Genomic DNA, 13,555 nt, shown 5'->3' on the forward strand with positions numbered 1-13,555 from the left:
GGACTCCCTCCCGGCTAGCCGCGGCGCACCAACCCCCCGCAGGCTGTGGTCACGCTGCCAACCCCAGTTCTCTCCCGGCGCTCCGACCGAAGCCCGAGCCTCAGTTCCCAGCCCCCTCCCATCCCGGCGGGTGAGCAGATAAGCCTCTCAGCCTGGTGAGTGCCGGTCGGCCCTGATCCTCTGTGCGGGAATCTCTCCGCTTTGCCCTCTGTACCTCTGTGGCTGCGCTCTCCTCTGTTGCTGTGCACTCCTCCGCGGCTTCGAAGCTTCCCCCCTCTGCCACCCGCAGTCTCCGCCCGCGAAGGGGCTTCCTACTGTGTGGAAACTTTTCCTCCTTCACAGCTCCCTCCCAGTGGCGCAGGTCCCGTCCCTATTCTTTTGTCTTTGTCTCTGTTTTTCCTTTCTTCTTTTACCCTACCCAGGTACGTGGGGGGTTTCTTGCCTTTTGGGAGGTCTGAGGTCTTCTGCCAGCATTCAGTAGGTGTTCTGTAGGAGTTGTTCCACGTGTAGATGTATTTCTGGTGTATCTGTGGGGAGGAAGGTGATCTCCGCATCTTTCTCTTCCGCCATCTTCCCCAGCAATCTGTTCTCAATTTTTGCTCTAAGGTACTCTCACTGCAAAGATAAACTGACGTTTAAGGCCTTTTCTGAGGTGAATTGTAATGATGAATTTTGACACCTCAATCCACTTAAACTGGATCCCATAAAAGCTGCCATAGTGGAGATTATTTTCGCTCAGCTTCACTTTTATAATTCCCCAAGGGTCGAACCCGGTGCCTGGGAGAGTAGGTACAGCTACCAGGTTTAAGGGTAAGGCCGTAGTCCAATGGCTGAGAAGGGATGAAGGGGTTCTCTTTGCTTTAAAACTCAGAGCAGAGGCAGAACAGAGAGCATCTTCCAAAATGCTGCAAATTGTCTTTCATGGCAGTTTTCTTTATTGTGTGTTTAATTGAAAGCTGCATTTCTAAGCTTCTTTTTTGAACGAGGGTTTTCTCCAGGTAGTGTCTCTGGTGGTTAAACACACAGCCTTTGGCATAAAATAGGCCTTGGTTTATTACCTCATTTGACACTAGTCAGTTGTGCAAATGGTAAGAAAGTTGTTTGAACTCTGTATTCGTCTTTATTCATTTCTAAAATTGTGATCCTGATAAGACTGACCTCACAGAGCTTTTGGAAGGACTAAATATGATAATGCTCACAAAGTATCCAGCCTGATATGAGGTTTATATGAAGGGCTCTATGGTGCTTGTGTGCTGGGCTAGTATTAAATAATTAATTAATAAAAAATAGCATAGAATACCATAGACCATTTTGATCCAAGTGGTAAAAGAATGTGACTTTTTTATTTAGTAAGCACTGTTCAATAAGGAGCACAGAGAAGGATGCCCATCAAGCATGTATTACGGCCAGCTGTATGTCAAACTCTTCTAAGTGTAGAACAATCATCTCTTATTATTTCAAGGACACAACCAGATGATGCTACAATAGACCCACGCTTGACATATTTTTGGTTGGTTTGGACTTGTTTGTTCTCCCTGTTATTAGCTGATCATGTTTTCCTGAACACCAGTTTTCTTAATTTGTTTCCCTGGGACTCAGGAAGGATTCCCTCAGGGCTTTCTGACCTGCCCTACCACCCATTTCAATCTCTTTTGTGGTGGAGTCTGGTGGTGAAGGTTTTAGTCTTCTATTCTGCTAGTTTTCAGGTGTGGAGCAACTTCTTGCTTCTTGCTGTCAGCCATTTTCTGCTTTTCAAAGCTCACAGGGAAGCCTAATTTAATTTCATTGTCTCTTGATCTTGAATAATATGTAAAAGCAAGATAAGAAGTTAACTCTAGTACCTGTAGTTTAAGAAAGCAAAACTTTGGAGGGTATATAAAAGATTGTTTAGTTGGACAGATTTGTCTAATGTTTCTCACTGTCATAAGTATTTTATGTCAACTATTTCAAATTAACCCTTTTTACGTATTAATTTGATGTAACAATTTTGAAGAAAGGGATCATATGACATGCTATGGGCATATGAGGAGATATATTTGTGTTTCTTAAATATTATGAAGGTATACATCTCTGTGTATGTGTATATAAAATATATAAATATACACACATATCTGTCTACACATATATATATACTGGTATACAAGATACACGGCAAGTACTGAATGCATGTTTACTAAATATGGTATAAATCTTGGGGTACATATCACTGCCATGTGGTTGATAGCTAATTGATATTGAATGGCAATAAATCTAGAGCCAATGAATCTAACGAAGAATACTGTGGTTCTAAACAGTAGAGAGACAGCTGTAGCAAAGTGGAAACAACACTGAGTTTGAAGTCATTAGAGCTGGGGTTTTAATGACCCTGAATTCAAAAATTAAGCATAATATGTTTTTCATGAGTCGTTTTGAACATTCAATGTGAAAATATAAGGTGGGAAATTAGTCACATATGATCTAATACATGTCATTTCTGGTAAACAGTTTATTATATATGGGATGATGTAGGAAGCAGGAAGTGGAAGAAATTATCTCCCAATTAGCTACCATATATATATAGATAGATAGATAGATAGATATAGATAGATAGATATATGTATGTATGTATATATGATTTTGCAACACATCTTTTGCTTTTCTAGGCCTCAGTCTTCCCATGTATATAAAACAAGTCTGGGGAGCAAAGGGTTTTCTAAGAACATTTCTCCTCTCGTGTTCAAAGGTTCTGTCTTTGGTTTGTAGTGAATGTGTTGATGTGCAATGACAGGTCATGTGACTGGGAGATTGTAAAAGGATGGAGGAGATGAAGGAGGCCTTAGAATCAGGTGTATCCAGGTGTGGTTATACAGAAAGCATATAGGTCCTAGAGTTTAGAGTATTTAGGCTCTAATCCAAGCTATGCATATTAGGAGGAATCACTTGATTTCTCCAGCCTCACTTTTCTTATGTATAACTGGACTATTTCCAGTGACATATTTCCCATCTCATTCCAAATTCAGTAGTCATGGCATCCCTTAATAGTTGAGGGAACTGGGTCATATGATAAAAAGAGGCTAAACTGGCCCACAGATGCATTGTTCATACTTATTGTGCATCTTAGATCCTTTTTTCTGTGTCCCACAATTTTACTGCCCTGTGTAATATAGCATCATATTTGAGAGTGAGGCTCTGGAGCCAGTCTGCCTCGGTTTGAATTTCTGCTTCATAACTTACGAGCATATGATGTGACTGGACATTTTACTTAAGAAATCTTTGCCTCATTTGTCTCACATTTAAAGTGGCCATGATTATAGTACCACCTCCCAGGACTGTAATGAGGAGTAAATGAGTTAAAACGTGAAGAGCTTACATCATAAGTGCTTAATAAATGCTAGCTATTACTGTGTTCCTTTCTATATCCATGCTTTGTCTTGAGCTAGGACACAGTCGTTTCACACCCCTCTGGGTATGTCCTTAATCTCTCCTAAGAATTTTGATCCAGGTGAGGAAAGAAAAGGAAAAAGCACAATGGGCTAGAGATAGAGATTGGGAGGGAGACATGGATAAAGGATTAAGACGGATAGTCTCTATAACGGCCTTGAGGAAAACAAAAAGTAAACGGAACCACACTGCCCGCATAGCTAATTTCATATTATTTGGCAATTCCGTTATATTTCTCGCAATCACTGATTTTCCTGACAAAGATAAGGGGGTAATGGCTTGCTCCTCCCATCATCCCTTCTCTTGATGCTATAATTCTTTAAGTTATTACATTATCTTTTTACTAGGCACATGTAGATACATGTTTTATACCATTATTTATTCTTATCTTCCAGAAGGTCAAATGCATATCTCATCCATCTCATATGCATAAGAATCCCCAGCATTCTGACATGTATATATAGATGCTCAGTACATGTTTATTGAATAATACATTGGATAAAAATTATGCAAAGGTCTCATGAAACGCTACATAAGCGTATATTTTAAACCAGATTAAGGATAGATTATTTCCCATTTTGGTTATTTCCAAAGTGTCAAACATTCAGAAGTCTATGTTTTAAGTGAATTTTTTTTTTTTTTTTGCATTCACATAACAGACATAATAGTTCCCCTGCTTCTGTTTTCTACATAGAAATTTTCAAAGCATTCTAATAATAAATCCTGTGAAAGGTTTTGACTATAATGGCTTTTCAAAGCTTCCACACAAAGAAACTCAGTTAAGACCAGGCCATAAATATGATCTCAGTGCTGAAGCAAGGGAAGGCCCTGTATATCTAAACCCATTAAATGAATCATTTATTTTGCTACTCATCTGTTATGTTTTGAAGGTCACATAACAATGCTTATTTCTTATGGCCCATCGGCAAGCTGTAGAATCAGAGGCTGAACCAAGCCCTTGAGTCAAATACTTGTGATGGTTCATTGTATTTCCAGGACTAATACCTACAGTTATGTTCACTGGGTAAAATCGAATCTCATGCCCTGGGAGGGCACAGCATGCCTGCAAGGGCAGTAAAAGGATTTCTCCACATTGTATCTAGCCTCTGAATTGTTAAGTCACATTGAAATATTTTTGGAATGTGGTCAGCCTTTTTGTCTCCCCAGATACATGACTAGGAGATTCTTACAAGTTGAGGTGGCATAATAGTGTGGCAGGGATGTGCCTATGAGGCAGATGGAGCTGGGTTTGCAACTCCATTTGGCCACTCACTTACTATCCATCATTAGACAAGTTGCTTGACCTCTCTGGACCTCCTTTTCCTTATCTATAAATTGAGGCTAGTTCTATCTATATTAGAAGGTTGCTGGGAAGATTTAATGATTTAGAACAGGTAAAATGATTTCCAAGGTGCCTGACACACAGTAGATACTCTCAGGGCATGTTAGTTTCCACCATTCTGTGTTCTTTCTTACAGCTGGAGTCACTTTTGTTAGAATCCTCCCCAGAGCTATGCAGGAAGGCCTCTGGTAATCCTAGTAAGGTTGCTCTTCACATTACTATATATTCTATTTATTCTCTTACATTTTTGTTAAAATTTAATTTATTAACTTATAACTTACATAAAGTGCACAAGTCTTATGTGTATAGCTTAGTAGATTTTAGCATATACATACACCCATGTAACTACCTCCTCAATCAAGATATAGAAAACTTCCAACACCTCGGAGGTTCTCTTATGCCTTTGTCTAGTCGATTACATGTGAGCTGTGTGATTTGCAGCTCACAGTCCAAAATGAAAACCTGGTGCTCCTTGTTCAAGAATATTAAGAATTTCCAGGGGCTTCTCTGGTGGTGCAGTGGTTGGGAGTCCACCTGCCGATGCAGGGGACGCGGGTTTGTGCCCCAGTCCGGGAGGATCCCACATGCCGCGGAGAGGCTGGGCCCGTGAGCCACGGCCGCTAAGCCGGTGCGTCCTGCTCCGCAACGGGAGAGGCCACAACAGTGAGAGGCCCGCGTACCGCAAAAAAAAAAAAAAAAAAAGAATTTCCAGATAGTGAGAGCAGAGCATTAAAGTAAGCAAAGGGCCTTTCTAAATGTGGAACCTTATGAGACATGTGCCCATGAAGCCTGCCCCAATTACATGCTCCGCCAGCAAAGCTAACTACTATTCCAACTTCGATTGCTATCTGAAGTTGTAATATGTTATGTTCATGTACTTTATATAAATGGAATTATACAGCACATACTCATTTGTGTCTGCTTTTTTTATCCCGCAACATATCTATGAGAGCCATCCATGATGTTACATGTTTTAGTAGTTTTTCTTTTTCTTGCGGTGTATATTCCATTGCCTAAAAATTACCTTATTTATTCTCCTGTTGATAGATATTTGGATGGTGTCCAGTTTGCTGTATAAATAAAACAGCTTGTGTATGTCTTTTGGTGGACATATGCACTCACTTCTCTTGGGCATATACTTTGGAATGAAATTGATGAGTTATGGGCAAAACGCTCTAATAGGCACTTCATGTGAAATGATTACACATCAGGGAAATGCAAATTTACTACCACAATGAGATCCCACTAAACAGTCTCCAGAATGGCTAAAATTAAAAAGACTGAAAAGTCCGTATCGTGGTGGTAAGGATGTAGAAGAATTGGAACTCTCATACCTGCTGGAGAGAGTACAAATTGGTTCAGTTGCCTTGGAAAACTTAAAAGTTTTTGCCTAAGCTAAACATATACCTGACTTATGATCCAGCAGTTCCACTCCTGGATGTATTTACTTTCTACCTTCTGAAGTTACTTTGAGGAAAAATCTAAAAAAACTTCAACCTGATTCACGGTTTATTAATATGCTGCCGTGGCCCTTTGCAGGGGAAGTCAAACAATCACACCTAAGTTGCTAGTCATGATAACTAGGTGTTTTTTATATACCTGCTTAAAAGCTCCTGCTGCATTACTTCTGTTTTCCCATTTGTAGGCAAGAGATGGGTCAAGACAAAGGAGGCCTGATGGGATGTCAGTAAGTTGTCATTAGGAACCATCATTTTAAACCATCCATTTTTAAAAATAGCTTATTAGTGGAGGAAAGCACGAAGAAGACACATAAGCACTTGGTGTCTTGTGAAGTGAATGTTAATGGGCCTCAGATACATCCCTATGAGACATGAGTGCAAGCTGACAAGTAGAATGTATTCAGAAAGGTCCCCATCACCAAGGTGACATTTGACTACAGCAGGCTCAGTCTCACCTACTTCCTTAGCTCACTGGTTTCTGAACAGTAGCCCACAGAATGCGTCCTGTGCCATGTGCCTGAGGAAATTTTAGGAAAGTCATATTGCATGGCATAACCCCTTAGAGATTCTGATTCAGCAGATCTGGATTAGGACCCAGGATCTGCGTTTTTCAGAAGCTCTTGTGATTCAGCAGCCAATCCTGGCCAAGGCAGAGCATGTAACAACAACTATGAGAACTGTAGATCTCTGATGAAGTGCTGCCTATTTCAGCTGGAGCACAGATACTCATTGGAGCTTTCCCAACTCCCTTTCCAGATGGCTGTACCATTTTCTTAATCTCTGTGAAAGCCAAAAATTAAAGTCCTAAGAACAGATTGATGTCACCACTCACCTAACAGGAGCATAATTCATCTTCTTTGGAAGGATCTACTACTCCTTGGATGGATCCTTCTTGAATAATAAGTGCCTAAACTCTTAAGCTAATCACCTTGCCCTTGGCCCTCTCAGGTGTCTCTTTCAGAGCCAGCTTCTGTAGCTGAGCCAGGTAATAATTATGACCATCTATTGTACATTCACTATAGCCTAGTCTCTTTGCACACTTATTGTCTCATTTAATCCTTACAACAACTTTTGGGAGCTTGATTCTGTGATAATGCTTATTTTAGAAGACAAAGTCCTAGAACAGTTAGGTAACTTGCCTAATTAGTCTCCTAATAAATAATGGGAGAGCCGTAGCACCACACAACTCTTACCCTTTGGGGTGGGTGTATTTGGGATTACTAAGGAGAAACCAGGATTTGAACACACGTCATTCTGATTTTCGAGATAATGTTTTAGTGTCTATCCCAGCCTCCTTTGCCCCTTACTGAAATACATTGTTTAGGTAACAACATGTATTACATTAGAACATAGATTTTATTTGTTCTCTTATAATATTTGACTTGCAGTTCTGGGGCACCAAGGAAAGGGGTCTTCGCTCTCTGTCGCAGAGCTAATCTGTTTTCCACCAGGCATGGAGAAGTGCAGGATCGGGGGTGTTTCATAACGAAGCCCTGTTGCAGGCTATACCTAAAGGGAATTGCTCTTCTTAGTTACGTTTTCCTGATGCCCGCAGTAGTCTGACCTAAATGAATACATAATTACTTAGGCTGTTATAAACATTCCAATCCATTTGGTGATCCCTTTATTAAATGAAACAGGTCCTTTTATTCCTTTTCTGATACTGCCTGTTTATAGAATAATCTCAAAGCTATTAGCATTTAAAGAGGAATTAGACAAAGATGTCCTAAATCGTCCCTTCTCCTGGCTCTTGGTGTTCATGGGACCCTTGCATTAGCTAATTAGCCTGAAATGAATGTTAAGTGCATTGATCTCTATCAAGCATATCCTGGAAGGAAAGCTTTTGTGAAAGTCATTTCAGTTGCAGACTTAGGTCGCCCATACCTAAGTATCCAGCCCAAAACAATAGACACTGGGAACATTCCAGAATTCAAACAAAACCTATAAAAGATAACATGGGAAAGGCTCTTAGCTTTCTCGAAATGCCCTTGCTTAAGCTCCAAACTCACATGGTTTAGCTTTATTTCCATGGGAAGCAACAGAAGAAGTTTAAGATCCCTTTCCTTTTTCTCCTATCTCCCAGAAAGCTCATAAGAGCTGTGCCTTATGTCACAGCATAGGGAGTAAGTGCTCCGCTCTGGAAACAGACAGACCTCGGTTTAGATCCGAACTCAGACCTCTATAAACTGTAGAACCTTTGGCGAATATTCTCCTTAAGCCTAAATTTGCATACCTTTAATAGGAATAAAATTCTTAAACATATTCCTTATGCTATAGTGCTATGAATGGACATAGTAAAATCATTCAACAAATACTGGTTATTATTAATAATAAAGATTAGGATAAGCATCCTGGGACAAGGCATCAAAAATAAGCAAGATTCTAACTCTTGCCAATTAAATGTCAAAATTACCAGAGGGGAGAAGAGAACATTTTCTTTCTTCTGTTTGAGGGACACTGTTTCTTTCTTCTGTTTGAGAAAGACGATGTAAATTCTGTTGTGCCCTCTGGGTCACTCCTGTGCTTTTCCTGCAGATGGAAGAGTTGGTGGGAAAGTAAAGGAGATTTTAGAACAACATGTATGCTTCTCTTGAGGTTGGGAAAGCACCTTTTCTAATCAACCATAACAAATCTGGAGCCTGTGCCTCCAGACGGGTCTCTTTAAGCTTCCATCCAGGCAAAGCTACGTGGGGTGGAGGTGGGAGGCTGCCTCAGGAACTGACTTGGATTCCTGCACTTCCTCAGCCTTCTCAATCCTCTAACCACTGCTTAGAGCACCACAGGATCCAGAGCCCTCCTGCTGGAGCTGAGGGCTCCTGGCTGATTCTCTTTCATTCCCGTCATCATTGGAGTCACATGTGTCTCAGTTGCATTAAGGCACCTGCACAGGCATTGCCCTTGTCACCATGACAACCAGCTCAGGACAGGGATTAGGCAGGCAGCACCAGAGAAGATGGTACTCCTGCTGTCCTGCTGGCGGTGCTGCTGACATGCACTCTTTGCCACAGCTGCTATGACTCTGTGTGGGTGGCCTTTCCCTTCCACTTCAGGGGTGAGGTGGAGGGGTGGGGGTGAGGCTGAAAGCTGAATTCCAGAAGCAAAGCAGCTGTTGGAAGGCAAAGTTCCCAGGCACTAGGCAGCAGGGCAGCAGGCCACCTTTCCTTCTTTCTTTCTTCTTTTTTTTTTTTTTTACTGTTAGCACTGTCTGAGCTGCAATCTTTTTTACACATGAGGTGCTTTCCTCAAGAGCAGGAAGAGGACAAAAGAAATTCAATCAATTATTTATTGAGGCTTCCTGATGCTTAACAAGCCACTCATGTCACAGGCCTTCACCTCCAAACACCACCATCAAATGAACCGGTCTCAGCAATAAAATGAAAAATACAAAATTTTGGGGATAAGAGGTTTGAATCCCAGCTCTACACCTTTCAAGCTGTTTGCATTGTGTCAACTCATGACCTCTCTGAGCCTCTTAAATCAGGCATTGATTATTGATTAACAAATCTATCTTTGATTAATTCTGAGGGTAAAAAGATGGTGATAAATATAATGTTCCCAGCACATCTATGGCTTAGATAAACAAATAACTGTGGCCTTTGTTATATTACCGTGAACGTAGAGGTACCAATAAGATTAAGATTTTGAGCTTCTTTTTTTGGAAACAGTGGAGATTGACAGAAAATATTCTCCCAGGAGACTGAAGAAGCTAGTACTTTAATACTGTAACACAGTCACTCTCTTAAGTGTGCACTTGGGACCTGTAGCATCAGCATCCCCTGGGGGCTTGTAGAAGATGCAGATTCGTTGGCGCCACCGTACTGATCTACAGAATCGGAACTCTGGTGGTGGGACTCAGCGATCTGTCTTTTAATAAAGCCCCTGTTTAGGATTGAGAGTTGACTGTTCTAACAGAAGTAGAGAATGCTTGACTCAGAGCTTCCTGAGGACAGAGAGGGCATCTTGCCTATTTTTACATTTCTAGGGTTTAACAGACAACTGACATGCTGTTTTGCTCTGCAAACGGAGTGAATGGATTCCATATATATGTGTTAGCATACGGTGTTTGTTTTTCTCTTTCTGACTTACTTCACTCTGTATGACAGACTCTAGGTCCATCCACCTCACTACAAATAACTCAATTTCTTTTTTTCATGGCTGAGTAATATTCCACTGTATATATGTGCCACATCTTTATCCATTCATCTGTCAGTGGACACTTAGGTTGCTTCCATGTCCTGGCTATTGTAACAAGAACCTAGGGGCAGGACAGGAATAAAGACGCAGACATAGAGAATGGACTTGAGGACATGGGGAGGAGGAAGGGTAAGCTGGGACGAAGTGAGAGAGTGGCATGGACATATATACACTACCAAATGCAAAATAAATAGCTAGTGGGAAGCAGCCGCATAGCACAGGGAGATCAGCTCTGTGCTTTGTGACCACCTAGAGGGGTGGGATAGGGAGGGTGGGAGGGAGACGCAAGAGGGGGGAGATATGGGGATATATGTATATGTATAGCTGATTCACTTCTTTATAAAGCAGAAACTAACACACCATTTTAAAGCAATTATACTCCAATAAAGATGTTAAAAAAAAAACCTAAAAAACTGAGTGAATGGATCTTCTGTTGCCCTGCTGATGTTGGTCCAGCACAGGTTCACCATCACTTTGTTTTCTTTGTTCTCCATCTCCCATGTAACCACAGCCACTGCAGAAACTTGCCCCCCACTCCCCACCTACAGTCCCTAAACTGTCTTGATATTTCCATTCTAGAATCAAAGACACTTGTAGGAAACACTGTTAAATACAGTTAAACAGGTATCTTTACCTCTGACCTGATCTCTCAGAGCCTTTAATTTTCAATATGCTTCTGCACTATGACTCTTCACAAGGATACAGGTACAGGCTTAGGCATCATGCCACCCTCAACACTCCTTAGCCATGTGACCTTGGGCAAACTTAACACCTCTCAGCCTGTTTTTTTAAATCATTATTTAAATATTTTTTATATTCAAAACATTATAGTTTTTGGTGTACAGATTACAACAAACTTAGTGAAAATATACTGATAGTAAGCATTCAACAAATGGATTCTCTTATTATTATTTAAAATAAATATTGATAAGAGGGATTTGAGGCTTTATATTTTTAAAAATATGCCTAAGTTTTTTTTGAGTGGCATAATCACTTAGCTTGTTATGAGAAGGGAAGTTCTTCCTTGTTCTATTTACTTTTCCGTAGAGGAAAAGTGTTATGAGGCAGTGTTTGGGGAATAGACAGACCTGGGTATAGAGGAGGCTCTCAATAAGTATGAGCTCTTATTATTTTTATTAGTATATGGATGATAACATTTTTGAAAATCTTAGTTTTCCTGGTTGTCCTGCAGCTGCTTCTCTAGCCACTGTAGTGAAGGGATTGATTATTTTGGGAGGGGGGAATGCAGCCTAGAACCCAGCCCTGATCTTACAAATCGAGTTTCTAAGTCTACAAGGAGACTTAGGAAATGCTTTTGGTGTGGATAAAACAGAAACAAAACCTGACTTTGGTGAGAGAGAAAGGGATTTTCCAGGAACTCTCATAACTGGGTTTAAATGTTAATATTCATACCTAAAAGAGAAGAGCATTATGTTAGGAAAGAAGCATTATGGTACGTTAAGAGCTTTATGTTATAAAAAGGAGGACATAGGAGGGACAGAGAGGGTGAGGGTAGAGAGAGAATGAAGGAGAGAGGGGAGAAGAGCAGGGAGAGAAGAAGAAGGAGAGAGAAGAGAAAAAAGAGAAAAAGAATGAGAGAATAACATTGGGAATTCTGAAAACATTGGGTAAGCCCTCCATTCCCTGAGCTTAGGCAGAAGATTGGAAGACTGAAACACTGCAATTGGCACCGTGAGAAAATAGAGTATGATGTCTAGGGGAGATCTTTAAGAGTATGGACTTGAGATTAGCCTCATATTGTCCTACACATTTTAGCCAGGTTTGGAGAGAGAAGTCAAGATTTCCTTGTTGCCTTTGGGGACAGAGAAGTGCTCAGAACATTGGACGATAAGGACAGGCATACATATTATGTATCAACCTAAGGCCTGAGGCAGTGGCAGAGACCATCACCATCATCGTCATGTGTTAGCATCATGTCCACGAGACCGAACAGAACTTGCCACACTTCAATAAATACCACTGCAGACCAATTATGCCCAAGGATGACAACCAGACAGAGACCTATACCTAGGAAAACAAACTCCACGAGTCACCCTAAATGAAGGCCATTTAGAACCAGAGGTAATTTTCCCAAATCAAGACAATGCAAAAACTGGGAAGAGAAGTCTCTTCCTCTCAGTTCACCCTTGACATATTTTAATGAGTGATGAAGGGAGGGGAGGAAAGAGAGAAAGAAATACTGAAAATAAGAGAGTGATTAGATAGTAAAGGAGATAATAATGCCTGAATTTGGTGAAAATAAAAATAAAACAAGCAACAGTAAGCACTGAAGTTGAAGTAAGGTAGAATGATTTGTCTTCTCTAAGCAGATGGTTGAGTTTGGTGAGAGTTCCAGGTAGAAACTATTATGATTTCCTTTTTTCACATATAAATCATAGAATGTCACCCTCTCTCCCATTACCTAAGCATGGCATGTTTAACTGAACTTTCTTTGCAGGAGGAAAGGTAAGACCCTATGTCACCTCAGAACACCCATATAATGGGGGTTTTCCCAAATAAGAAGGAATTATAGATGCTGGAGAATCCAAATGTGACAAAATACTACTCATTTCTTATTTCCAATTCCTGTAAGAGAGCTGATGTTCAGTAAATGTGGTTGAATGAATACATGAATGTTTACGAAGTACGCAGGTGAGACAGCTCCTTTGAGATGGCAGTATCAGGTAAGGCTTCCTAGAAGATACAACACTTGATATTATTTCATCCCTGCACCCAGAGTGATTCTTTAACAGATAATTCAGACGGCACTGCTCCTCTACCCCAAACTCTTCTTTGGCTCCTTATTTTCTCAGAGTGAAAACCAAAATCCTAACAGTAACCTCATGGCACTCCTGACCTGTCTGACCTCATGTCCTGCTACTTTCCTCCTCCTTCACTCTGCTTCAGACATGCTAGCTGTTTTGCTGTTCTCCATGTGGCTCTTCTCACACGGAGTCTTTCTGAGATGTGAACACTGAGGACCTTGGGTCCTTGGGATACTTTTGTTGCTAAAGAAACTGAATTCCTTTCAAGTGGCTATATGGAAAAGAGGAACAATGTTGGGGGGCCATTGTTATGTCCTCCCAGAGCAAATGTGCACAGCTTTCAAGTTAAAACTGGATATTTGAAAATCTAAAAG

Source organism: Orcinus orca, chromosome 8, assembly GCF_937001465.1.
Source record: "Orcinus orca chromosome 8, mOrcOrc1.1, whole genome shotgun sequence".
Classification (NCBI taxonomy): domain Eukaryota; kingdom Metazoa; phylum Chordata; class Mammalia; order Artiodactyla; family Delphinidae; genus Orcinus; species Orcinus orca.